Raw genomic sequence first — 25,649 nt, 5'->3', positions numbered from 1 at the left:
TGGTATCAGGAGTGGGGTGTAGCAGATAACAAAAGCTACAGGAGGAAATTGGCTGAATCATAGGGACCGGTGATGGGCAGTGGTGGGGATGGGGGGTGGGAGGGTGGGGGGGAGCGTGGGGGCTGGGGAGGGGGGTGGGGTGAGGGGGAGGGTGGGGTGGGGGTGAGGAGGGTGGGGAGGGGGTGAGGGTGGGGGAGGGGTGGGGTGAGGGGGGGTGGGGGCAGGGGAGACAGGATGGGGCAGGGGCAGGGGGAGGGGTGGGGGCAGGGGGAGGGGTGGGGAGGGGGAGGGTGCGAGGGTGGGTGGAGGGTGGGCAGTGAGGAGTCTCCCAGTTCTGACTGAGAAGTTGGCAGTGCTTATTAAGTGGCAGCAAAATAGCTTCTTACAATGTCATTGCTTGTTGTTTCTTGGTACAGAAATATACCTACTAAAACTGTAATTTTAAAAGGTTTTGTGGAAAAATGTGAGACTTTAGGAATTTGTTGATTACTTTTTAAAATGAATAAACTTAATTTAATTTTTAGAGCAGTTTTAGGTCCGCAGCACTATTGAACAGAAAGTACGCAGAGTTCCGCCTGTCCCCACAAACATACAACTTCCCCCTGTTGATCACTTTTAAGATTTTCAATAAAGTTTTATAAGAAAGGTACCAGCTATGGCCTAAGCTAGACCATTTGAAAGCAGGGAGGAGAGGAGAGAACTCTGCTGGGAGAGCACTTTCAATTGAGGGCTATGAGGATGGACTTTTCATGGGGCTTCCTCACTAAGACGTAGGAGTAGAAAGAGTAACCCCAACCCAGATTCAGAGACCACACCTGGACAAATTGTCTGACTTCAGTTGCTAGTCTGTGGATTTTCCTAGAAAGGTAATTGTGCAGTGGCAAAGTGAAGTTTTAAGGTGCTTATTTTGCAAGGTCTAGGTCCGCAATTTTCTATCCCCCCAAATTTAATAAAGAAGAATTGGGCTGCTATGGCAATTAAGCCCCCAGGAAAGGAATATTCTTTGATAGTTCTCTCATATTCTCATGATTATGAGGAGCAGTGAACTTGGATGATCTCCCCAGAGGACAGAATCAGGGCAGTTATTGTAAATGAGCTAGGAAGCCACCTTACTGCCTGGGTAGGGAATCTTTGCAATCCGTGTCTGGCAGGGTATGATATACGTTTGGGAGCAGTAGCCACTTAGGTGGTTTCTAAGTGGTAGTTCTTGGTATATTTATCTTGTTTTACCTTCATCCCTATGTCTGGAGTGTGCTGGGTGGTTCATTTCACAGGTGGCTACAGCATTAAGAACCTGACTTGCTTTGACTGAGACCAGAGGTACTGAATGTGGAGCTGGACATGGTAATTGGACACACACTTGGATTGTCTCTTTTGAATAGGGTGCTTCTGGTTGTTAGTAGAAGAGCTCAGAGTGAAATTGGTTTGGAAAGTGTTTTTCTTTTTGTGAGCAAAAGAGTGGCACAGATGTTAGCCAGACTAGGGGTAGAATGCAGTGGAAATCTGTGATCTTTCCAGCATCACTTACTCCCTCTTGAAAGAAAGAAAGAACCTGGTTTTCCGTGGGGCACCCATTTCATTGGTTTAGAGCAGACTGACCATCGCATCCTCTCCCAGTACCTTCTCCACGAATGGGTTGGACATGTAACACAGGCTGTTCGATACTAAATGTCTCCTTTCCCCTGGTCACAGTAACTGATTTAGGGTTGGACATGTCATCTAAGCCATGCTCACGAGAGCCCCCTCTGTGATGGTTCTGTTAGCACTATTGAAGAAAATGATTTCTTTTTATTAGAATTACTAAATCAATAGGATGTGAGTCTTCAGCTGCCCACAAGCACAGGCATGCCATGTGGAGAGAGCCTTTTGGGGGACTGGAGAGCAAGAGAGTGAATGAGAAGGCTGAAACCCTGCTTATATATTTTGAACCCTGGGAATGGCTGAAGTCATCTTTGTTTCCTAAGCTAGTTTGCATACTGTCGCACACATTACAAAGTACTAGGGAGCAAAGAAGTATCAATACTTAATTATCTCCCTGGGGGACAGCTGCAAGAAAGACAAGACTTTTGAGATGGGTTTTGAAGGATGAGCAAGGGTTTTCTAGTCCAAGAGAATGAATGAAAAACATTCACGCAGAGGTAACAGCATGATGGAACATAGATTTACGGGAGTACGCGCTATATCATAGGCATTCCAAACATGGCATGTGGCTTGGACAGACGGAGGATAATTCTTGAAAGGCAGTGTGGAGGCTCGATGATGAAGGGTCTCTTCGCTATCTAGGTGGTTCCAGCTTCATCGCATAGTCTTTGAGGGTATTTAAGTAGCAGAGCTGTGTGATCCCACCAGAGGGGAGAGGCAGGGATGCTGGGGTGGAAGGAAGAGCAGAGGCTCAGGGGCCATGATGCCTGGAAGCAAATCCTGGCTCCGTCACTTATTCTCTATGTGGCTTTGGGTGAATTCTTGAAACTTTTAGTGCCTCAATTCCTTCACTTGTAAAATGGGGCTGATGTTAATAGCATGTATAGGTTTGTTATGAAGATTAAATAAGTCAATGTAAACACCTGTGCAAGTGCTTGACAGGCTGACTGTTTAATAGAGGTATCATTATTGGTGATTTAGAAATAAAATTCTGGGGAGACAACTGAGGATTTGGGCGGGGGAGGGGAGGCAGGAGGAAAACTACTGGTCATTCGCGCGTGTTGTCCCTTTCACATGGATTAGTTTCTCGGCCTGGATAACTGTCCCCTAACAGACAGACAGGTCCCAGGAAAACAGGATGTAGGACGAACCTGTTTGGGTAGGAAAATGAGAAAGGATAAAAGATCAGTTTCAGAGCATGTGATGCCACCCAGAAGACAGACTTGGGTGCACTCCTCAAGTTTCGGGGCTTGGGTGACCAGGGAATGGCCTGAGATCACTGGGGAATTGGGGGAAATGGCTGTGGTTAGGGAGACAGACTCCAAAGTCCAGCAACCGGTGGGAAAGCTTTGCCTAGAGATGGCCTTGACTGTGGCAAATCACTGGAAGAGATGTGAAGGAGAACTACTGAAACCACCGACAAGGGTCTGCAGGAGGCCAAAGCAATAGCTCAGAAGGCAAGGGGCTAGGTGGTTAACACCACAGTGAGAAGTTCTGTGGCATCCTTAACCATCACAGCTAGTTGGTCAGGGATTCCATTTGATGCCCCGTCACTCAGAACACAGGTTTAGCAAACCCTAAATGTCATTCAACCTAGCTGTCAGCAGCAGGAGAGGCAAAGCCCCCCCAGGGCCACTACCAGGCTTATTAAGGCTAAGGCAGAGAATAATTTAAAGGTACAGAAAGATCAAGAGAAAGCAAAGGAAGGAAGGAGGTGTGTAAGAGCATAGGAATCTGACCTCAAATCCAAGCTCTGACAGTTACTAGCTGTTTGATCCTAAACAAGCTGCTCATTTAACTGCATCTTAGAAAGAACAAGCCTGTGTGAATCCTTATTCCATTCTAAATGTGTAGAACAGAGTGTGGTGTATAGCAAGCATGCAATAATTATCTGTTGAATCAATATAACTGTAAAATGGTACCTTGTAACAATTAAACAAGCAAATAGTAATAGTTAATGTTTTTTGAATGCTCACTGTGCATGGCGAGTATGATATTGTGAGTGCTTTACATTTGCTAATTCATTGCATTCTCAGGAAATCTTGTGAGGGAGGAAAGATAATCGTCTTCATTTCATAGATGGGCAAAATTGGGGCAACGAGAGATGAATGACGTTGTGCAAAATCACAAAGCTAGAAATGAACAGAGCCCAATTTTTCCGTGGGTAGTCTGCCTCTAGAACCCAACCTCTTAACCACAATGGTACATTGGCCCTCAATGCAGATGTTTTAATTGCCTGATCAATTTCCCATTCTCCTATCTTTTGATAAGTAACCAAATTTGTATCCAACTCTTTAAACCTCTCTCATGTGAAGTCCCTGTGCTTTGGTAAAAACAGCAAGCCGCTCAAGCCTAAACTGATACACGTAATCCCATCCCCTGCACGTGATGAACAGCTTAGGGTCAGCACGTGACTTAATTTAGGCCAGTGATACTGGCGAAGATATCTTCTTGCAGTTTCCAGGAAAGAGGCTTCCTAACTTTCCGATTCTTCCTAGAGAGCTTCTGGAAGCAGTCCCCCCACCTACACCCCCTCTGCCCTCCTCTGTCTGTGCACCCTTCCTGTGGCCATGCAAGGGAGTCTGGCTTAGAATGAAGCTGACGCAGTGGAAGGCAGAGTCCTCAGAGAGGACTGAATTCTAATGACATCACTGAGCCCCCAAACCAAACCCTAACTTTTGTTTTCACCACATACAGTACAGAAAACTTTTTATGTCTCAACCATTTGTAAATTGCTAACATGATGTCAAATACTTTAGAATTTATTTTGTACAGAGTATCCTCCTGAATAACCGAAATAGAACTACCAAAATTAGTATATTAACATTCATTTGTAACTTTCATCCTATCTTCAAATGACATTAAAGTTTTGTTAATCGTCGCAATAATGATGTTCATAGCAAGATAATCCAGTCCAGCATCTTGCACTGGATTTAGTTTTCACGTCTCTCTGCCTCTTTCAGTCTAGATCTGTCCCTCAGTCCTTCTTTACTTTCATGCTCTTGACGCTTTAGAAGTTTACATGCCAGTGATTTTGTAGACTGTGCCTCAACTTGAGTTTGTCTGGTGTTTGTTCATGATTAAACTTAGCTTATGCATCTGTGGCAAGTATATCAAGGAAGTGAGGCTGCGTTCTCATCATTGCATCCCAGGAGTGGTGCACGAATTTCATACAGATGGTCTCCTCACCTTGATCAGATTCCACACCACACATCCGGTCATTTCCACCGCCTGCTGTGAGCTCCCTCCTCACCCTGCTCAGCCTTGACACTCCTCTGGGCTGCCTCAGGTCCCCTCCTCCTTCCCTACACAAATGCTTACTTTGCTTAAGTCCTGCCTATTGGCTATTGGACTGAATTGTTTAGGAACAGAAAGGAAGGGTAAGGAAATGAGAGAAGACGATGAAGAGGAAGGATCAAACCCTAACTGTGAAGCCCACCATACCTCTTGATTTTCAATTATAATAACCAATTGATCTTCTTTATAGTTTAAGCCAGTTACAAGAATTTTTTTGTTGTTTTGTTTTCATTTAATTTTTATTTTATTTTATTTTTAAATTTATTTCTGGCTGCGTTGGATCTTTGTTGCTGTGCTCAGGCCTTCTCTAGCTGTGGCGAGCGGGGGCCACTCCTCGCTGAGGTGCGTGGCCTCTCATTGCGGTAGCCTCTCTTGTTGCAGAGCACGGGCTCCAGGGCGCACAGCCTTCAGTAGTTGTAGCACGTGAGCTCAGTAGTTGTGGCACACAGGCTCAGTAGTTGTGGCGCACAGCCCCAGCCGCTCCGCAGCATGTGGGATCCTCCCTGACCAGGGCCAGAACCTGCGACCCCTGCACTGGCAGGTGGATTCCCAACCACTGCGCCACCAGGGAAGCCCACAAGAATTTTTTGTTTCTTTCTTTCTTTTGTTACTTGTGAACCAAAGCCTAGCAACTGATATAGAAAGTTCATGATGAATAGCAGGCAAACAATAAGTGGAAGCTACTGATGTGGTAGTGATGCAACTGCAAAAGGGCATTGAACTTGGAAACACGAGACCTGAGTTTAACCCAAGAAATAGCTGTGTCACATTGGAGAAGACACCTACGTTACTAAAGCCCCAGGTTCCTCATGTATAACTTGTGGATAATTCCTACCTTATGAATTGCTTGTTAGGCTGTCCTGAGGGGTTTAAATGTCTCCTCCCACACAATATATTGAAGTCTGGCCTCAGGACCTCAGAATGTGACTATTGGATATAGTTAGTTAAGATGAGGTCCTACTGGAGTAAAGTGGATCCCTAATCTGGTAAGACTGAAGTTCTTCTAAGAAGATGGCCATGTGAGTACCCAGAAATACAGGAAGAATGCATTGAACATGGAGGCAGAGACTGGAGTGATCTATAAGCTGAGCGATGGCAAGTATCTTCAGTCGCTCATCACCAGAAGATGGGAGGGGCATGGAACAGATTCTCCTCGGAGCTCTCAGAAAGAACCAACCCTGCCCACACCTTGATCTTGGACTTCTACACACTAGAGCTGTGAGAGTAAACATTTCTGTCATTTTAAGTCACCCAGTTTGTGGTCCTTTATTACAGCATCCCTAGGAAACTAATGCACGCACTTTGTAGTATTTAAAGATGCATTCAAGGAGGCGCCTTCAAAATGGCCGAGGAATAAGATGTGATCACCTTCCGCCCCACAAATACATCAAAAATACATCTACATGTGGAACAACTCCTACAGAACACCTACTGAATGCTGGCAGAAGACCTCAGACTTCCCAAAAGACGCCCTCAGGTGACCTACACGCAGAGGCGGGGCCAAACCCAAAGCTGAACCCCAGGAGCTGTGCGAACAAAGAAGAGAAAGGGAAATCTCTCCGTGCAGCCTCAGGAGCAGATGATTAAATCTCCAAAATTAACTTGATGTACCCTGCATTGGTGGAATACCTGAATAGACAACGAATCATCCCAAAATTGAGGCGGTGGGCTTGGGGAGCAACTGTAGACTTGGGGTTTGCTTTCTGCATCTAAGTTGTTTCTGGTTTTATGTTTATCTTAGTTTAGTATTTAGAACTTATTATCATTGGGAGATTAGTTTATAGATTTGCTTGGTCTCTTCCTATTTTTATTTTATATATATATATTTTTCCTTTTTCTCTTTTTGTGAGTGTGTATGTGTATGCTGCTTTGTGTGATTTTGTCTGTATAGTTGTGCTTTTGCCATTTGTCGTAGGGTTCTGTCTGTCCATTTTCGTTTTTTTTAGTATAGTTTTTAGCGCTTGTTATCATTGGTGGATTTGTTTTTCAGTTTGGTTGCTCTCTTCTTTCTCTCTTTTTAAATTAGTTTTTTATTTTTAATATTTTAAAAAATTTTAATTATTTACTTTATTTATATTTCTTCTTTCTTTTTTTCTTTTCTTTTTTTTTTTTTGCAGTATGTGGGCCTCTCACTGTTGGGGCCTCTCCTGTTGCGGAGCACAGGCTCCGGACGCGCAGGCTCAGCAGACATGGCTCACAGGCCCAGCTGCTCTGTGGCATGTGGGATCTTCCTGGACCGGGGCACGAACCCGTGTCCTCTGCATCGGCAGGCGGACTCTCAACCACTGTGCTACCAGGGAAGCCCTTTCTCTCTTTCTTTTTTTTTCTCCCTTTTCTTCTGAGCCATGTGGCTGACAGGGTCTTGGTTCTCTGGCCAGGTGTCAGACCTGAGCCTCTGAGGTGGGAGAGCCAAGTTCAAGACATTGGACCATCAGAGGCCTCCTGGCCCCACGTAATATCAAGTGGCAAAAGCTCTCACAGAGATCTCCATCTCAACGCTAAGACCCAGCTCCACTCAACCACCAGCAAGCTACAGTGCTGGACACCCTAAGCCAAACAACTAGCAAGACAAGAACACAACACCACCCATTAGCAGAGAGGCTGCCTAAAACCATAATAAGGTCACAGACACCCCAAAACACACCACCAGACGCGGTCCTGCCCACCAGAAAGAAGAGATCCAGCCGCATCCACCGGAACACAGGCACCAGCCCCTTCCAACAGGAAGCCTACACAACCCCCTGAACCAACCTTCCCCACTAGGAGCAGACACCAAAAACAATGGGAAGTATGAACCTGCAGTCTGTGAAAAGGAAACCCCAAACACAGTAAGTTAAGCAAAGTAAGAAGACTGAAATACACAGCAGATGAAGGAGCAAGGTAAAAACCCACCAGACCAAACAAATTAAGAGGAAATAGGCATTCTACTTGAAAAAGAATTCAGAGTAATGATAGCAAACAGGACCCAAAAACTTGGAAATAGAATGGAGAAAATACAAGAAACGTTTAATAAGGACCTAGAAGAACTAGAACTTGTTCCTGATCTCAGTGGAAATGGTATCAATTTTTCACCATTGAGAATGATGTTACCTGTGGGTTTGTCATATATGGCCTTTATTATGTTGAGGTAAGTTCCCTCTGTGCCTACTTTCTGGAGGACTTTTATCATAAATGGGTGTTCGATTTTGTTGAAAGCTTTTTCTGCATCTATTGAGATGATCATATGGTTTTTCTCCTTTAATTTGTTAATATGGTGTATCACATTGATTGATTTGCATATATTGAAGAATGCTTACATTCCTGGTAAGCATAATCAAACCTCACTTGATTATGGTGTATGATCGTTTTAATGTGCTGTTGGATTCTGTTTGCTAGTATTATGTTGAGGATTTTTGCATCTATGTTCATCAGTTATATTGGTCTGTAGTTTTCTTTTTTTGTGACATCTTTGTCTGGTTTTGGTATCAGGGTGATGGTGGCCTCGTAGAATGAGTTTGGGAGTGTTCCTCCCTCTGCTACATTTTGGAAGAAGCTCAGAAGGATAGGTGTTAGCTCTTCTCTAAATGTATGATGGAATTCGCCTGTGAAGCCATCTGGTCCTAGGCTTTTGTTTGTTGGAAGATTTTTAATCACAGTCTCAATTTCAATGCTTATGATTGGTCTGTTTATATTTTCTATTTCTTCCTGGTTCAGTCTTGGAAGGTTGTGCTTTTCTAAGAATTTGTCCATTTCTTTCAGGTTGTCCATTTTATTGGCATATAGTTGGTTGTAGTAATCGCTCATGATCCTTTGTATTGTTGCAGTGTCAGTTGTTATTTCTCCTTTTTAATTTCTAATTCTATTGATTGGAGGCTTCTCCCTTTTTTTCTTGATGAGTCTGGCTAATGGTTTATCAATTTTGTTTATCTTCTCAAAAAACCAACTTTTAGTTTTACTGATCTTTGCTATTGTTTCCTTCATTTTTTTTAAAATTTATTTCTCGTCTGACCTTTATGATTTCTTTCCTCCTGCTAACTTTGAGGGGTTTTTGTTCTTCTTTCTCTAATTGCTTTATGTGTAAGGTTAGGTTGTTTATTTGAGATGTTTCTTATTTCTTGAGGTAGGATTGTATTGCTATAAATTTCCCTCTTAGAACTGTTTTTGCTGCATTCCATATGTTTTGGGTCATTGTGTTTTTTTTTTTTTTTTTTTTTTTTTTTTTGCTGTGCGCGGGCCTCTCACTGTTGTGGCCTCTCCCGTTGTGGAGCACAGGCTCCGGACGCACAAGCCCAGCGGCCATGGCTCACGGGCCCAGCCGCTCTGCGGCATGTGGGATCCTCCCGGACCGGGGCACGAACCCGTGTCCCCTGCATCGGCAGGCGGACTCTCAACCACTGCGCCACCAGGGAAGCCCGGTCATTGTGTTTTCATTGTTATTTGTCTCTAGGTAGTTTTTGATTTCGTCTTGATTTCTTCAGTGATCTCTTGGTTATTTAGTAGTGTATTGTTTAGCCTCCATGTGTTTGTATTTTGTACGGATGTTTTCCTGTCATTGATATCTAGTCTCATAATGTTGTGGTTGGAAAGGAAACTTGATATGATTTCAATTTTCTTAAGTTTACCAAGGCTTGACTTGTGACCCAAGATATGATCTATCCTGGAGAATGTTCCATGAGCATTTGAGAAGACAGTGTATTCTTTTGTTTTGGTTGGAATGTACTATAAATATCAGTTAAGTCCATCTTCTTTAATGTATCATTTAAAGCTTGCGTTTCCTTATTTATTTTCATTTTGGATGATCTGTCCATTGGTGAAAGTGGGGTGTGAAAGTCCCCTACTATGACTGTGTTACTGTCAATTTCCCCTTTTATGGCTGTTAGCATTTGCCTTATGTATTGAGTTGCTCCTATGTTGGGTGCATAAATATTTACAATTATTGTATCTTCTTCTTGGATTGATCCCTTGATCATTACGTAGTGTCCTTCTTTGTCCCTTGTAGTAGTTCTTCTTTTAAAGTCTATTTTGTCTGATATGAGAATTGCTACTCCAGCTTTTTTTGATTTCCATTTGCATGGAATATCTTTTTCCATCCCCTCACTTTCAGTGTATATGTGACCCTAGGTCTGAAGTGGGTCTCTTGTAGACAGCATATATATGGGTCTTGTTTTTCTATCCATTGAGCCAGTCTATGTCTTTTGCTTGGAGCAGTTAATCCATTTACATTTAAGGTAGTCATTGATATGTATGCTCCTATTACCATTTTCTTAATTGTTCTGGGTTGGTTTGTTATTGTAGGTCTTTTCCTTCTCTTGTGTTTCCTGCCTAGAGAAGTTCCTTTAGCATTTGTTGTAACGCTGGTTTGGTGGTGCTGAATTCTCTTAGCTTTTACTTGTCTGTAAAGGCTTTAATTTCTCTGTCGAATCTGAATGAGATCCTTGCTGGGTAGAGTAATCTTGCTTGTAGGTTTTTCCCTTTCATCACTTTAAATATGTCCTGCCACTCCCTTCTGGCTTGCAGAGTTTCTGCTGAAAGATCAACTCTTAACCTTATGGGGATTCCCTTGTATATTATTTGATGCTTTTCCCTTGCTGCTTTTAATATTTTTTCTTTGTATTTAATTTTGGTAGTTGTATTAATATGTGTCTTGGTGTGTTTCTCCTTTGCTTTATCCTGTATGGGACTCTCTGTGCTTCCTGGACTTGACTATTTCCTTTTCCATATTAGGGAAGTTTCAACTATAATCTCTTCAAATATTTTCTCAGTCCCTTTTTTTTTCTCTTCTTCTTCTGGGACCCCTGTAATTCACATGTTGGTTCGTTTAATGCCCCAAAGGTTTCTGAGATTGTCCTCAATTCTTTTCATTCTTTTTTCTTCATTCTACTCTGCGGTAGTTATTTCCACTATTTGTCTTCCAGGTCACTTATCTGTTCTTCTGCCTCAGTTATTCTGCTATTGATTTCTTCTAGAGAAATTTTAATTTCATTTATTGTTTTGTTCATCATTGTTTGTTTGCTCTTTAGTTCTTCTAGGTTCTTGTTATATGTTTCTTGTATTTTCTCCATTCTATTTCCAAGATTTTGGATCACCTTTGCTATCATTACTCTGAATTCTTTTTCAGGTAGACTGCCTATTTCCTCTTAATTTGTTTGGTCTGTTCAGTTTTTGCCTTGCTCCTTCATCTGCTGTGTTTTTCTGTCTTCTCATTTTGCTTAACTTACTGTGTTTGGGGTCACCTTTTCAGAGGCTGCAGGTTAGTAGCTCCCATTGTTTTTGGTGTCTGCCCCTAGTGACTTAAGATTTGTTCAGTGGTTTTTGTAGGCTTCCTGGTGGAGGGTATTTGTGCCTGTGTTCTGGTGGATGAGGCTGGATATTTTCTTTCTGGTGGGGAGGACCGTGTCGAAGGTGTGTTTTGGGGTGTCTGTGACCTTATTATGGTTTTAGGCAGCCTCTCTGCTAATGGGTGGTATTGTGCTCCTGTCTTGCTAGTTGTTTGGCTTAGGGTGTCCAGCACTGTAGCTTGCTGGTGGTTGAGTGGAGCTGGGTCTTAGCGCTGGGATGGAGATCTCTGGGAAAGCTTTTGCCATTTGATATTACCTGGAGCTGGGAGGTCTCTGGTGGACCAATGTTCTGAACTTGGCTCTCCCACCTCAGAAGCACAGGTCTGACACCTGACCTGAGCAGCAAGACCCTGTCAGCTACATGGCTCAGAAAAAAAGGGAGAAAAAAAGAAAGAAAGAAAGAATGAGAGAGAGAGAGAGAGAGAAAGAAAAAAGTAAAATAAAATAAAGTTAATAAAATAAAAAAATTATTAAAAAGTAGTAAAAAAAAAGAGAACGCTAGGACAAATGGTAAAAGCATAGCTGTACAGACAAAATCACACAAAGCAGCATGCACATACACACTCACAAAAAGAGAAAAAGGAAAAAAAAATATCTATATATAAAGAAAAAAAGGAAAGAGCAACCAAATCAATAAACAAATCTACCAATGATAATAAACTCTAACTACTTAACTAAGATAAACATAAAACCAGAAACAACTTAGATGCAGAAAGCAAACCCCAAGTCTACAGTTGCTCCCCAAGTCCACAGCCTCAATTTTGGGATGATTTGTTGTGTATCCATGTATTCCACAGATGCAGGGTACATCAAGTTGACTGTGGAGATTTAATCTGCTGCTCCTCAGGCTGCTGGGAGAGATTTCTCTTTCTCTTCTTTGTTCACACAGCTCCCAGGGGCTCAGCTTTGGATTTGGCCCCGCCTCTGCATGTAGGTCACCTGAGGGTGTCTGTTCCCCACCCAGACAGGACGGGGTTAAAGGTGTAGCTGATTAGGGGTCTCTGGCTCACTCGGGGGTGGGAGGTCGGAGGGAGGGGTACGGAATGTGTGGCGAGCCTGCGGCAGCAGAGAACAATGTGACGTTGCAACAGCCTGAGGCGTGCCATGTGTTCTCCCAGGGAAGTTGTTCCTGGATCTCGGGAACCTGGCAGTGGCGGGCTGCACAGGTCCGGGAGGGGAGGTGGGGATAGTGATCTGTACTCGCACACAGGCTTCTTCATGACTGCAGCAGCAGCCTTAGCATCTCATGCCCGTCTCTGGTGTCCACACTGATAGCCGCGGCTCGCGGCTGTCTCTGGAGCTCGTTTAGGCGGTGCTCTGAATCCCCTCTCCTCACGCACCCTGAAACAGTGGTCTCTTAGGAAGGTCCACACCTTTTCCTGGACTCCCTCCCAGCTAGCTGTGGCGCACTAGCCCCCTTCAGGCTGTGATCATGTAGCCAACCCCAATCCTCTCCCTGGGATCTGATCTCCGAAGCCCAAGCCTCAGCTCCCAGCCTCCACCCACCCCGGCAGGTGAGCAGACAAGCCTCTAGGGCTGGTGAGTGCCAGTTGGCACCAATCCTCTGTGCAGGAATCTCTCCGCCTTGCCCTCCGCACCCCTGTTGCTGTTCTCTCCTCCGCGGCTCTGTAGCTTCCCCCTCCGCCACCCGCAGTCTCCGCCCGCGAAGTGGCTTCCTAGTGTGTGGAAACCTTTCGTCCTTCACAGCTCCCTCCCACTGGTGCAGGTACCATCCCTATCCTTTTTTCTCTGTTTATTCTTTTTTCTTTTGCCCTACCCAGGTACGTGGGGGAGTTTCTTGCCTTTTGGGTGGTCTGAGGTCTTCTGCCAGCATTCAGTAGATGTTCTGTAGGAGTTGTTCCACATGTAGATGTATTTCTGATGTATCTGTGGGGAGGAAGGTGATCTCTGCGTCTTACTCCTCCACCATCTTGAAGGTCTCACAAGTACATATGTTTGTCTGGTGGTGGAGCTAGCCATATAGAAACTGAATTTTTTGCAAAATCAGTGAGACATATGGTATTTTTAAAAGTATGATACCAACAAGAATGTGGCTTCTCAAAAATTCTTGCTGCCTTGCTGCACCACACCAGCAAGTCACTTCAGAGTACACTGGGGCAAATCACTTCATGTCATTATGTCATGGACCATAATGAAGCACAGAGGCTAATTGAACCAACAGGCCTCAGTGCTAATGTCCAAGCCAGACTGAAGGCTTGAAAAGTTTCTGATGGGGATAAAGGGGAAAAGATTGAAAGCTGAAGTTAATGATGAAAGCAAAATGAACCCCATAGGTGAAATTATTTCCGTAGCAACATGTCTCAGAGCCAAAGTTTTGATGATTAATAAAATGAATAGAACAGGTCAGGAATTCCCAGGCTGCCTCAGGTCAGAGTGATGGGTCAATCAATACGTAGCAGGATTGCCTGCTGCCTGGGGGCCAGAACCCACTGACCAGAGATGCACGGTGAAGGGGGAAAATATGGGTCACTGGAAAGGAAACGGTTCTTTTTTAACCCTTGCAATTGGAAAAAGTAACAATGTAGGGCTCGTTTGTTCATGGCCTATCCTTTTTTTTTTTTTAATTTAAGAAAGACCTCAAAGAGCATGTTACCTTTTAAAAATTTATGGAAGGGTATTTTTAAAAAGAAGGATAAAGACTTGCAAGTCTGTACAAAAAGTCCCACCAGCCAATCCCCATAAAAGTCAGTTAAAAGACTTTATTTTAGTCTGTTCATTTTTTCCCCTGAATTTAAAAGTCATGCATGTCTACTGTAGGAAAAAAAAATGAAAAATATAGAAAAACATATGGAGGAAAAGAAACAACCACTAATATTTCTGCTATCAGTAATAACTATTACTCATATTTCAGTGTATCTTACTTCCAGTGTTTTACAGATTTTTTCCATAGTTAAAGCTATAACATACATACAGTTTTATATCCTGGCTCATTTAACTTAATGATATACATTTTTACCATTAAAATTATTATAAATGTTTTTTAAGGGCACCATTATATCTCACCATATATGCAGAGTATTCCCATGTTGTTGGACATTTCCCTTTCCATTTTCTGTTATTATTACTAATCTGTGGTGGAGATCTTTGAGCCAGGATCATTGTTCACATTTCTGACTATTTTTAAATGATTGATCCTAAGGATTTTTCTAAACTTAAACTCCCATTTGTGGGGAAATAGGGCCTCAAATAAGTATATGCAGTATATTCCAGAGATGGAGCCCTCCACAGGAAAATTCTTGACTTATGTCTCACTGTCACTGTACGATTTACCATTGAATGTAATTCACCAGATTGTGTAATTCACAAAAATCATTCTTGCTCTGGCTTCATCCACCACATATATGCAGCACAGAGCCAATCTGATGGGCCATGTGAAGCGTTGTGCAGTTGTGGTTACGGTGACTGGAGATTCATTGCATTTAGGCATTGTAGAAATGCAACCCTTCAAGGCTGAGTAACTCTTTCCGTAGACACTACTACAGCTAGATAAATGATACCTGGGGAAAGTTATAAATTTCTGTCGCTTGATTTCAACTGGAGAATGTAATACCACAACGCCGACTCCTCCGTCCTCAGCAGATCACAAACAATGATAGACTTTCCATCTGATGTGACAGGGCAGCTGAATCTACTGTAGCCATTTCTGACTCTGCAAGACTGTCAAGCTCACCACTGAATAATATAAAACCTACATTTGCCAAATCTCTCGCTTACATGCCAGATGGAGGAAAACTGCCACCATGTCTAATTTGTAAGCTTGAGTATCTGATCAGAGGGAAAAAAAATCATTATACTTGTGACGAAGAATGGAAAGAACCATATCATGATCCACGAAGGATGAACTTATGGAGGAAGAAAAAAAGAGCAATGTGTCAGCTGACAACACAATCCACCTATTGTTCGATAAGGTTAATGCTTGTTCATGTAAACATATAAAAGCTACATTTTAATAAAACTGAGTGTGCTCTAGAAAGTACTTCTTTTCAAGGCTGCAAAATTGCTGTAGCCCTAAAACCCTTTGATAAATGAGCATTTCTAGGATAGACTGAAATAGTGGGTCAGAGAAAAGTGAAATATACTATAGAGGAAGGATTTAACCTAATCAGAATGTAAACCTGCATGGGGTAAGACTATGTTCATTTCTGTCTCTCTGTTTAGATCTGACATAGATTTATACATATTTAGGCACTGTTTTTACTGAGTGATGAAAACATGATTGGAGTAACAATAATGCACTTAAAAATTTTAAGTACCTTAGAGCCCATACAGTTGAAAATGTAGCAGAATATGCCACCCCAAAATATGCCACTTTGGCATTAGGATTATTTTGAACTGAAGGAAATAGAGAAGAAGCAGATATAAGAAAAAGGGTTTTTTTCTGTCCTCCCTCTATTTGCTTAAAAGCAGGATATAAATTTGCAAAGTGCCCCCTGCTCCCTTCTACCAGGAAGAGAAGTTAATCACCAGAGACAATTTTAGACCCTTAGCCCAGAGATAATACCAGAGGAACCTACATAACAAACCTTGCTAAGACTAGCTCTCATCTACCATTACTTTCCCCATATATTTGTCTTCCCACAGTTTACTGTCCCTTGAAGCTCAAAGTCCTTTTCCTTTGTCTTGTCCCTGCTCTAAAAATTTATTGTTCTTTTGTTAAGATACTATATAAGTCCAAGTTTTAGCCACCCCTTTGAGTTACTCATCGCTGGGTACTCCCAAGAGCATGCGTGATGCACATGTTAATAAACTTATGTTTGTTTTTCTCTCATGAATCTGCCTTTTGCCATTCTGATTTACAGGGCCCCAGCCAGAGAACCTAAAATGGGTAGAAGAAAAAGGTTTTTTTTTCCCCTCCCTTTACAAAGTGTTCATGTCCATTATTTTATTTTGATATACACACGCTGATACAAATTACAAAACTCAAAGGTGGATAGACATGATATTTATATATGAGGAAACTGAGACTCAGATAAAATTCATATGCAGTATTTCACAACCACTAAGAGATGGGTCTGGGACCGATACCAAAGTTTTCTGTCTTTCTCCCGTACTTTTGTATACAAGACAAAATCTTAAACTTAGCATTAAGAAACTTGATTTGGACTCTCGTACGAGGGTCATGAGGGTGGAGTTTCCTTGCCTATCGCTTAAAAAGGTGGGTAGCAGGAATGTTCCATTCAACCATAGATGGCTTAAATGAGTCTTGCCATGATGCATCAGCAGGAGAATAAACAATTCTAAAATGGTCCCAAGAGGAACTTTGTGGTTTGGGTTCTTTAACCATTGTAGTATTTCCTGTTCTAGCATTCCTTTCATTAGACCTTTAACTTTTATTTTCTAGTTTATTTGCTTTTCCATTACAGTCATAGTGAGTGAAAATGTCACCCAGTGTCAGAGCAGACATAGGAGTAGGAAAACAACATGGACTTTGGGGATGTAGGCACTGTATTGGGGTTTTCAGTAATTTGGGATAAATCAACGAAGAGGAAAGCTGGTAAAGATTAATGGAATAATGTATGTGAAAGGGTAGTGAAATTAGGGAGTGCATACTTTTTTATTAACATTAGGATGCTTTTTTTTTTTTTTTTGTGGCCTTTCCCGCTGCAGAGCACAGGCTTCGGCCATGGCTCATGGACCCAGCCGCTCCGCGGCATGTGGGATCTTCCCGGACCGGGGCACAAACCCGTGTCCCCTGCATCGGCAGGCGGATTCTCAACCACTGCGCCACCAGGGAAGCCCCCAGGATGCTATTTTTAAGTGATAGTCTATGTAGGTGTATTTGTGTCTCTGTATATTGTATAATGCCTGTGTGTGTGTCTTTGTGTGTGTTTGATATGTATACATGTGCATTTGTGTGTAGTATATGTGTGGGTGTGGGTGTAGATTTTTTACAATGTATAGTAAAATGTTGGGGCAATTGGTTAGAGCTATGAACTGATGGGCTGAACTGTTCTCCTTTTTATTTTTTGCACCTGAAATCTCTCTATTAATATTTGACTATATGAGTACAATTAATAAATGAGCAAATTGCACCTGCACTAAAAATAACTTTTCATAACTTCCTGAGACTTTTGATCTTCTTTGAAGCCAAAAAATAAGAGAGAGGATCTTAGGTAACTTACTTGCATGTGAGGATATTCTAGGTCTGACTTAGTCGCTGACTTGCTGACTGCACTTCTGCAGAGCTTGGGTGAAGGCTGTAGTCCTGTGTCCTTGGTTCTCCTGAGGTGGTGCGTGGCCACCCCTCTAATTTGAGTCTCTGGGGTTTTTTTGTTTGTTTTGTCTTCACCTCTTCTTAATAGACTAGCAGGGAGATTGGAGAGTACACTGTAGATTTCCGTACCTTCCCTGATTTTCAGTTTGTATAGTGGAAAGACTGCCAGATTACCCTCCAATATAGTACTTTGTGTGTGACATTTTGAAGATATTCCCAAATACGCCTTTTCTACTCCTTGCCACAATGCATGTCACTCTTTGTTGTCATGTTTCACTCCTGGACTCTGGGTACCGTAAGGGCAGAGGCGGTCATATTTGTGCCTGGTTCCTGGTATGTGACCACCAACTAAATACTGGCCTGAAGGCATACACGAATCAACAGCAAGTAACTGGGGAAAGCTCCCAGAATCTAATGCAAATGGTGAGTGTAAAGAATTAGTCCTGGACGTGGAAACTTTCTCCTCTGCTGACGAGGCAAACAAAGCCAATTTTTTGAATAACTACATTGTAAATAACATTAGCGGCAGATTTTACTGGAGCAGTGAGACATCCCATGTAAAAAAGAACCTCTTTTCTCTGTGTGAAGTTTCAGTTTATTTTGCTGAGTGCAAAATTCTTTTATATACTTTTACAAGAAGGAAGGAGGCATGCTTTATTATATAGGCATAAATGCAGGATAAGGCACTTTGAAAAAGAAAAGCAATTGAAATTCTGTATGGAAAGTGTTTTAAGAGGCTAATGCAGGCGCACTGCTGTATGTTCCGGAGTAAAGTGACCATGAAAAGGAAAGAAAAGAGGCAGAAAAACTTCTTCCAATTTGTACCAATAAAATGTAAATGCTTGTTATTTCGCTGTGAACATCATTGTATTGGATTTGGAGAGCACTGTTTTCCAGAATTTAAAATGCAACAATCCATGGAGAGAAACTGTTCCTCTGACAACCAAACCTTGAAAAAAAAGTTTAAGATTAAAAGCAAATACATATGAACAACAACAAAAAATCTCTCAATTCACATACTGGAAATCAAAAGAATTTTATTTCAAATTATGAGCAAGAAATGCCCTGCCTGTTTACTACCTGCATTTTCCCAATAATTTATAATTAGAACCCAGCAGTAAGTATTGATTTCCAATTGATGGATATCATCTGTGCCCTAATAAACTGACAGACCTTCAGAAATCTATCCAGGGAGTCCTTTAGAATACATGACATGAGTTAAACATATTTTATTTAACACCCGAGGAAATTTGCATTTCATCTCTCAGGCTTTTATGAAGCTGTGTAAATGATTTAGCTCAGCTCTTAGATTTCAGAGTCATTTCATTTCAATTTGGGAGCACTCTTATATAATTCTTAGCCTTTGTTCAACCAAATGTAGATGACCGATATTTAGCATGTGGAATAACATGTCAAAAATATGGGATGCTTCAATTCACGGTTTGTGGATTTAGTAAAGATGTGAAATAAAGCCTTTGATGCGTGTAAAAATCACAGTAAAATGTAAGTGAAACCTAATTGTAAAATGTAAATGAGGTCTAATTGTTTACCATGCTCTTGTAACTGGAATCCTGCTGGGTAATATGCCACAGCATCCCCTAGGAAGTGGTGATACCACATTCATTGAAGTCCAAGGGAGGTTTAGCTCTTACAAATGCTATCCTTGTTTATGAGAAATGGGTGGCGCATTTCTTCCAGGAGCGGAGATCTTCTGTTTTGTGTGGTTGGCAGCCTATTCAAGGCATAACCACTGAGGACAGGATATTCATACAGAAAAGGCCAAGAATCAGTGTACCTAAAAGATTGCTCAGAACAAACTGAGGATCCTAGGCTAATGCATTATTTTACTAGCATTATTTTATTTCATTAGTTTTATAATTTGAGAAAAAAATGAAGTGGAGAAGGTCTCATCATTAAATACTTGGCATTACTAATAGGTCAATTTACCAAAACTTCCATTTAGATTTTTGTAGCAGAACCAATTTTTTTTTTTTTTTTTTTTGGTCCTGTTTTGTTTTTAAGGAAGACAGCAGCAACTTGCAGGTTTAGTATGAAGTAGGGCCCTTCAGCATTTCTGTGTGGATTTTGTTTGTTTTCTGGAAAAAAAGGATCCTATTAGCAGGTTCATTTGTATAATAATCATTCATTAAAATAGACTCCGTGGCAATAAAATACTGTACTTGAATTCCAGCACAAAGCCTTTAAAAAGCTAAAATGTCAAAACAATAAAACTAATTAAGGCAACAAAATGGCTTTTTCCAGCTTAATGACAAGCTGGTCCAAAAACACACTTCAATGATTTTTCTTTCCTCCAGAGACACTTTAAGTAAAGCAAGGATAGAATTTTCTGCAATCATTATCTAGCCCAGCATCATCTAGGAACCTAGCCCAACTGAATTGTGTGGCAGAGGAGGTAACATGTCTACCTTTGGCTAGTTTCTCTCCCTCCTCCCTCACTCCTCCTTCCTTCTCTCCCTCCTCCCTCCCTCCCTCCCTCCCTCCCTCCACGTCTCCTGCAAATATTTATGAGGGTTTGCTGTGCTGCAGGCACTGTAGAGGGGTAGCAAACTGAGCCAGCTGTGAATCTGGAAGTCAAACAGCTGATGAACTAGAAAAGGAGACAACAGGTAAATAACTCTAATTGGGGGAGAAAAGTAACACGTTTCAAAACTACAGAAAAGTTGCAAGAATAATACACAGCACTCCTCCCCCTGTGCCCAGAGACTGGATTCAAATTTTGCCAATTTTTCCAGCAGTGTCCTTCTAGTAGCAGATGATCCAGTCCAGCATTATGAGTTGCTCCTGGTTGTCACGTCTCTCTATTCTCCTTAATCTGGAATCATTCTTTAGTATGCCATTGATTTTTATGACTTTACCAATTTTAAAGATTATCGGTCAGTCATGTTACAGAACATCTCTTGCTTTGGGATTGGCTGATGTTTCCTTACGATTAGATCCTGGTAATACGGTTTTGGCTGGAATGTTACAGATGATGTGCTCTTTTTGTTATATCCTATTGAGTGATACGTGATGTTTATTTTTCCCACGGGTGGTGGTATTTACATTTATCATTTGGTTTATGTAACGTCTGCCAGGTTTTTCCACTGTAAGTTACTTTTAAAAAAAATATGGATTAACAAATATCTTGTGGGCAGCGACTTTAAGACCATGTAAAATTCTGTTCCTCACCACACGTTCATTCATTAGTTTTAACATCCTCTGATGTTTCATTATAATGGTTGCCAAAAGATGGTTTTCTAATGCCATTATTCCCTTTATATTTAGTATATATTTTTATTAGGTGACTTTCTGTTATAAGGAATAGCTGTCTCTTTTATTTATGTGGCTTTTAATTTATTTATTTATATCAGTGTTGATACATAGATTCTGTGTGTCAGATTTCCTGAGAACTCTTTTATTATTCAATGGGTTATAATCCATCCCTATAATTATTTATTTTGATGCTCAGTTTTCCCCAGATTTGGCCAGTGGGAGCTCCTTCAAGTTTGCTTCTATGTCTTTTTGATATGACCCCATTATTCTATGACCATTTCCTGGTACCACATTATATTTTAGGCTCCTCTTGTGCTGAAATCATCTGTGCTACAAGAATCATCCATGTTTTCAAAGAGCTCTGGCACGTTCAGGGTGATCTTTGGAAACCATATATATGCACGTTTACAAGTGTATTTATTTTATATCTATTTATCTATATTGACAACTTTGAATTTACATTGATTTCTCCAATTCCAAACCAACACCACAGGTTCCTTCTAGCCTCTTCCTTTCCATGCTTCCATCACTTTTCCAACTGGGAGAATTCTGGTTCCCATTATTTTAATATCCCTACATTTAGCCTGTCCATCTGCCCTTGTGTGGTACCATTCTCTGCCCTTCCCCTCCCGTAGACCCCCTGCTGGCCCCGATCCTGGCTCAGTCTTGCTTACTCTGGTGTCCTCCTTGTTCAGGCCTGCCTGTGCCTTTTTGATGAAGGAAGAAAGGGATGGAGGGAGGGAGGGAGGAACTATTTTTTTAAAAAAGGGAAGGGATGGGAAGAGGAATGGTGGGTATTTGTGGTTGACGATTGCCTGGTGTGTAAACATGCTTTCATTTTAAATACAATTAATTTTGATTTGATAGCTGTCCTCATTGTGCATACAAGTTCAGTATTAGTTGACAAAGCAGTAGCTTAACTCTACTTGAATAATTCTCCTCACGTATTCTCATAGTAGCTATCATGCATTCATTCAGGAGCTTATGGAACACCTAGACTTTTCTGATTGTTCTCATCAGGTCTAGTCTAGAATATTAATATTCATTAGATAGTAAAAAGGTTAATTTTGTTTTCCTAATATTTTCTAACATTTCCTAATATGAGCAATATTACTCATGAGAAAAATACTTAAATTTGAAATAAAAACTACAGTTATTGTTATAATAAAATCCCTATGAATCAGTAGTCTGTCTCATGTTCAGTATCTCATAGGGATTTGGAGGAAGACTCCATTAATGAGGTATTTGAGCTAGGGCTTGAGGAGTAGGTAGGACTTAGACCATTGTTTCTTCAAGTATATTTCTTGGAGAATTAGTCATGTGAAATGGACTTCAAAAAAGTGTTCTGTAGTCTCATAAATTTGGTAAAATATACCAATTGCTTGCCTTAAAAAAATTCCAAAAGGCCCTGAGAAGTCCTTGAGTAAAGAAATTTGTTAAACTTTATTTTACTCAGCTTTTCTTATACTTGTTTAATGATAATTTTTTTGTGTGTGATAATCAACCAGTTAAAAAAAAATTGTTTAGGCACATGGGGAAAAGATAATTTAAAATGAAAGACAGGAAAGTGGTGGGGACTTGAGTACTCCGGGTTGCCAGAAAAAATGTTATAAGTAATAGCGGTACACAAGGTTAAGAGTCTTGAATACAGGCTCAATACTTTTGCTTTATTCAAATCAATAGGCAATTACGATATTTTCTGCACATATTACTGTTTATACAGATTTGAGAAGAAATAACATTTGTTGAGTAGTTCAGTATCTCCTACATCTCAGCTACACACATACACACACACGCACACCAAAGACTTAAACTACCTAACCCACAGAGCTTACTCTCTACATTAATAGGACTTGACTTTTCTATTGTCTTAAATAAGGTCACTTTACCCTTCTAGGAGAATTTTGCACAGGCAGATAACTTGATTGTTCATTATAAGAATTTTCCAAAAAGACATCAATTCTTCAATGGAAGGTATCAACAGTTTACAAAGTCCCAGATTCTTTGAATTCCTTGCCTCGCTGTTTCCACTTGAAGGAGATCAGAATATGTCACCCCAAATATGCCACTTCGGCATAAGGATTATTTTGAGCTGAAGATAATTGAGAATCACCAGAGGCAGAGAGAAGCTGTCTCAGATTTTCCCTTATCTGACTAAAAGCAACAACTTTTGGAAAATAACACTGCCATAAATGCCTTCCTTTGGGCAGATTTACTCCCAGAGGGGAAAATGGGAATGGGAATAAAACCTACCCCAAATCCCTTGTCTGGGGAACTTTTATGGCCCTGAAGGAGAAAGAAAGACCCCCTCATACTGTATAGATGAACATTATCATAAACTTTCTTATCTCCTGATTGTTATCCTAAAAGCTCTGTGTCTTTCCTAAACAAACCTATTTATTCTTCCCCCAAGAAGCCTTTTCTCCCCTCTCCCCCTCCTCTACTAAGTTAGGTACATAAGCCTTTACTTTAACCATGTAGTGAGCCAGGTACTTCTTTCCTTGGCATCCTGTACAAATAAATCTTTTCTCCTGCTAATCTGTCTTTTGTCAGTTTAATTGGCAGGCCTCAATCACTAAACTTGAGAGAATAGATGAAGAGTTTTTCTTTCCCTACACACCAATCCTAAACTGTTTTATCATGATTCGTACTCAATCCTAATGGAGTCCCCACACTGAAAGACCTAATTTAACGCAAACTTCCAATTCTAACTAAATTCTGATCTTGCTTCCACATCTGAGACACCACCAAAGCTCTCTTGAGGTGGTATTCTCCCTCACTGTGGTAAGCAGTAAACTCAGCTCTGTCTTATAAACAGGGTTTGTGGGTGATAACTGGGGAGACATATGACATTCTTTATGTCTGTCTGTCTATCTATCTCCCTCCCTCCCTATCTATAATTAAAGCCATTTTAAAAAACTGATAACTCCCAACAATTTTAAACTGTTAAAAGAGAGATGGTTGTTAGAGAGGGTCCGGTAGCAGTGCTACTCAGGAAAGGCTTCAACCTCTAAATCAGTATAATCTTGAGGTAAAACATGGCTTTAGTTTGGCTCGCGTTCTCACTTTGTGGTTAAGAGAAAAGTAAGGGGTGTGAGTAAATGGGACTTAGCTCTGGAAGACTGAGAAAGGGCTTCTCCTCAAGGTGATAGAAACTGAAGCCCTGGAATGACCCAGAAGCAGTATGAAATCGGTACACTTCCTGGAGAAGCCTTGCCTGTTTTGAAGGTTGTGAAAGAAAGCCCTGTGAGTAGAAAAATCCATGGCAGCCACATCTAAAATGTTTCAAGGGGAAAAAAAATTTAAGTAATTGCTTACATATCCCACAGAGCAATAGTTAAACAAACAACAACAAAACCCCACCAAAGTTAGTAATTTTAATTTACCCTTAATTCAATGGATGCATTCTTTCCCTTATAGCTTCAATGAGATGTTTGCAAATGCATTTTCTTTTTTTAAGGCAACGTATTAATACCATACGAAGACTTTTTCATCCTGTGTTTGGTTCTTCATAAACACTGTCAATACCGTTCTCATTTTATCATTTACAGTTCTTGATTCTTGCCTTCTGGATGCCATGAAGTCAACCTAATCCAGAAAGATTTGAAAATGGAAAAGGTTTTTCGGTTACTGTTATTATTATTATTTTTATATATAGGCTTTCTGTTCCCATATTTCTTTCTTTTTTTTTTTTTAAAGGTCATTTATTTATTTATGGCTGCATTGCGTCTTTGTTGCCGCACGCGCACGGGCTTAGTTGCTCCACGGCAGGTGGGATCTTCCCGGACCAGGGCTTGAACCCGGGTCCCCTGCAATATCAGGTGGTTTCTTAACCACTGCGCCACCAGGAAAGTCCCTGGTTACTCTTATTTATCTTTCCTTATACCGAGTAGGTATTTCTCAGGTCAACCATTCCCCTGTCCTCTCTGTTCCTTCCCCCCAAGTTCATGTGTTTTGCCTCCCTCCCAGCAGGCATGTAATTCTGAGATCTGGGTTCAGTTACCTCGACCTGCTATCTCTTGTCTTGGGGTAAAAACTTCAACCTTTGATTGCTTAGCTTCCTAAATATTTGAAAAAATGATTCCACGGTTAACATTCACGTGGAAGAAACTTTTGAGGCTGTTAAAGACGTTTACGTAGCGAACAGACACATATTGTATGTTTGCAAATTTGGGGCTGATTATTTTAGTAAGAACATTGCCCTGATCGTAGACAAAGAGCAGCCCTTGCCTCTTCATGGGTTGTCTGATCATTCCTTGAAAGAAAAAAATCCTTCAGATTTGTTAGATGAAAATACCACCTTATTAATTTAAATTGTATTTCTTCAAAAAAGATTCCCTAACAAAATAGAATTACTATGAAGTTTAAACTAGTTAATGTTTATTAACTCTTTATGTTTCTTCTACAATGTGTAGCTTGTTCGCATACTTTTCCCATTTTTCTATTAGGATATTTATGTTTTACTTATTCATTTGTAAAAGGACTTTATGTAGTTAGATAACATCCCTTTATATTTCGTGTATGTACAAATATTTTCACCAGTTTATTATTGGTATTTTATATTTTGTGATATACAGAATCTTTAGATTTTTTTCAAATCAACAAACATGTATTCTGGGCTCCTTTTTTTTTTTTTTTTGCGGTACGCGGGCCTCTCACTGTTGTGGCCTCTCCCATTGCGGAGCACAGGCTCCGGATGCAGGCTCAGTGGTCATGGCTCATGGGCCCAGCCGCTCTGCGGCATGTGGGATCTTCCCAGACGGGGGCACAAACCCATTTCCCCTGCATCGGCAGGTGGACTCTCAAACACTGCGCCACCAGGGAAGCCCTGGGCTCCTTTTATGCTTTATTTATTTATTTGTTTGGAGTGACTTCCATATCCTCAG

The sequence above is a fragment of the Phocoena phocoena genome, chromosome 3, assembly GCF_963924675.1.
Source record: "Phocoena phocoena chromosome 3, mPhoPho1.1, whole genome shotgun sequence".
NCBI lineage: Eukaryota > Metazoa > Chordata > Mammalia > Artiodactyla > Phocoenidae > Phocoena > Phocoena phocoena.
Note: the sequence above shows the minus strand (reverse complement) of the source record.